Raw genomic sequence first — 3,180 nt, 5'->3', positions numbered from 1 at the left:
GCTTCCAAAAGAATGAAGCATCGATTTGAAGGGATAAAATTCCCCAACAGCGTTATCCTCAACAACGTTATCCCAAGAAGATAACACTTTTATCCCCAGCAGTGTTGAAGAAAAAAAAAAAACCAAAAACAAATTTGAAGGAGGGGAAGAAAGGAGACTCCCACAGTGGTATTATCCCCATCAAGCAAGAACAAAGCAGCGCAAAGGAAGGAGAAAAGAAAAGAAGAAATTACGAAGGTAAGTTTCTCAAATCATTGATCTTTACTACATTTTTCTCCTAGGATAAAAAGTCCTAGTCTGATGAATTTACCTCCCGATATAATCTTGGTCCGATGAAATTTTTCTCCCAAGATAAGATATCAAATCTTAGTCGGATGAATCTTTCTCCTAAGATCACAACAAAATGGACCTAGTCTAACGATTTATCTCCTAGAGTCAAAATCTTGGTCTGATGAAATTGTTCTCCCAAGATAAAATCTTAGTCGGATGAATCTTTCTCCTAAGATCACAACAAAATGGACCTAGTCTGACGATTTATCTCCTAGAGTCAAAATCTTGGTCTGATGAAATTGTTCTCCCAAGATAAAATCTTAGTCGGATGAATCTTTCTCCTAAGATCACAACAAATGGACCTAGTCTGACGATTTATCTCCTAGAGTCAAAATCTTGGTCTGATGAAATTGTTCTCCCAAGATAAAATCTTAGTCGGATGAATCTTTCTCCTAAGATCACAACAAATGGACCTAGTCTGACGATTTATCTCCTAGAGTCAAAATCTTGGTCTGATGAAATTGTTCTCCCAAGATAAAATCTTAGTCGGATGAATCTTTCTCCTAAGATCACAACAAAATGGACCTAGTCTGACGATTTATCTCCTAAAGTCAAAATCTTGGTCTGATGAAATTGTTCTCCCAAGATAAAATCTTAGTCGGATGAATCTTTCTCCTAAGATCACAACAAAATGGACCTAGTCTGACGATTTATCTCCTAGAGTCACAATCTTGGTCTGATGAAATATTTCTCCCAAGATAAGATATCAAATCTTAGTCCGATGAATCTTTCTCCTAAGATAAGATATCAAATCCTAGTTTGATGAATTTTCTCCTAGGATAATTTGAAAAAAGAAGAAGTTTGAATTTGAAAAAAAAAAAAAGAGAAGAAGTTGTTGAAGTCAGGAGCCCCCCTGAAGAATAGAATGGCGATTTAGTGTTTGAAATCTTGCCAACCTAAAGAAAGGAATGGCGATGTATGGTTTGAAGTCAGGAGCCCGCCTGAAGAGAGGAATGACGATTATTTTCAAAGTTGTTGTCAGGAGCCCGCCTGAAGAGAGGAAAGGCGTTTTTAAAAAGTTGTTGAAATTTTGCCAACCTAAAGAAAGGAATGGCGATGTATTGATTGAAGTCAGGAGCCCGCCTGAAGAGAGGAATGACGATTATTTTCAAAGTTGTTGTTGAAGTCAGGAGCCCGCCTGAAGAGAGGAAAGGCGTTTTTAACAAAATTGTTGTTGAAGTCAGGAGCCCGCCTGAAGAAAGGAAAGGCATTTATTTTAAAAGTTATGTATTTGAAGTCAGGAGCCCGCCTGAAGAGAGGAATGGCGCTTATTTTTAAAAGTTGTTGTTGATGTTGGGAGCCCGCCCAGATAACAGAGGCATACATTTTAGTCTTTACATTTCAGTTGATGAAGTTGGGAGCCCGCCCATAGAACAGAGGCATACATTCAGTCTTTAATTTTCAAGTATTGAAGTTGGGAGCCCGCCCAGATAACAGAGGCATACATTTCAAGATCAAGTCAGAGGACAATAAAATAGAGGGTTACAATAGGAATCCCCAGCAGGAAACAATAAAATTCCCCGGCACCGGGAAACAGAAGGTTGCAACAAGAGGTCACAGTACAAACTCAAGTACATGTGTCAAAAGAAGTAAAGCACCGAAAGAAATGCAAGCAGACAAGGAAGCAAGGCAACAAAAACAAATTGTACTCTAGCCTAGCTTCTTGTTTTTTTTAAGCACGGTGTAACAAGGAGATCGATAAGCAGTAGTAATAGCATGCAACAACAGTAACATTGCAGTCCAACGGTAGTCCCAGCTACCAAAATTTCTCGAACTACATTGACCTGATTCCTGTTTAGCCCAGGATATGTAGGAAACCTTTGAAGCAAAGGTTCGGTCAAATCTTTTTCAAAAAATGCTTCAACGGAGTACTCGGATGGGCAAAAATCGCTCGCTTTATCTTTGCACGAAAACCCTTCGTGTCTTCGGGCAAAGAGGGGCAGCTGTAAGCACGTGATTTTTGCCCTATATGAGAATTACTCCCAAAAAATTCAAAATCAAATGATTTTTTCTTGGTGTGCAATTTTGAGTATTTTTGTGATATTTTGAATAATTATTTGTATTTGTCTGTGCATGTTTATTTGCTAAATTAATAAAAAATACAAAAATATGTCGCATTTTGCATGTAGGATTTAATTCTACAATTATTAGTGATTAAATTTGTTTTACAAAAATTAAAAATTACAAAAATAGGCATCGTTTGCATTTTTAGCATTTAATGTCCAAATATACAATTTTATGCTTAATTATTACTTAATTGTGCGTTAATTGTTATTGGGAGTTAATTTACGCTTTTATAACTTAATTTAGTTCTTAATAATAGTTTAAGTATTTTTATAATTTAGTTTTAGAGAAATAAAAGAAGAAAAGAGAGCGAAAATATAAAGAAAGTCGGAATTGGGCCTCTTCTTCAATTTCAAGTCATAGGCCCGAAAAATGGCCCAATCTTCCCTACGACCCAGTCCATTTCGAACTGGGTCGACCCAGTCCATAACCCAACATCCTATTATCTTACAAACAATACAAAACAAAAAAAAACCCTAAAAAGACCTCCGCCCCCCCTTTCTTCTCTTTCTCTCTTTTCATCATCTTCCCCAAGCTAAAAAAAACACAACCATGGCTGCCCCCCTTACACCCCAACCATGGCTTCCCCTCCATCTTCACGTCTTCATCTTTTCCGTCGACGTCGTCCGTGGTTTCTCCGTTGCTTCATCTTCTTCGTCAAACCTCTGTTGTGCGCACTATTGCCCGTTTCTGCTCCCCGCTGCTTCTGCCGGTGCGTCGTCTTCCCGTCATCCTCCTCGACGGACTGCCGCTGCCATGGTCGACCAGTTGCTGCTGCTTCTGTCT

Source organism: Nicotiana tabacum, chromosome 8 (genome assembly GCF_000715075.1).
Source record: "Nicotiana tabacum cultivar K326 chromosome 8, ASM71507v2, whole genome shotgun sequence".
NCBI classification, from domain to species: Eukaryota; Viridiplantae; Streptophyta; class Magnoliopsida; order Solanales; family Solanaceae; genus Nicotiana; species Nicotiana tabacum.
The sequence above is the reverse complement of the archived record's forward strand: the minus strand, read 5'-3'. Positions refer to the sequence as shown.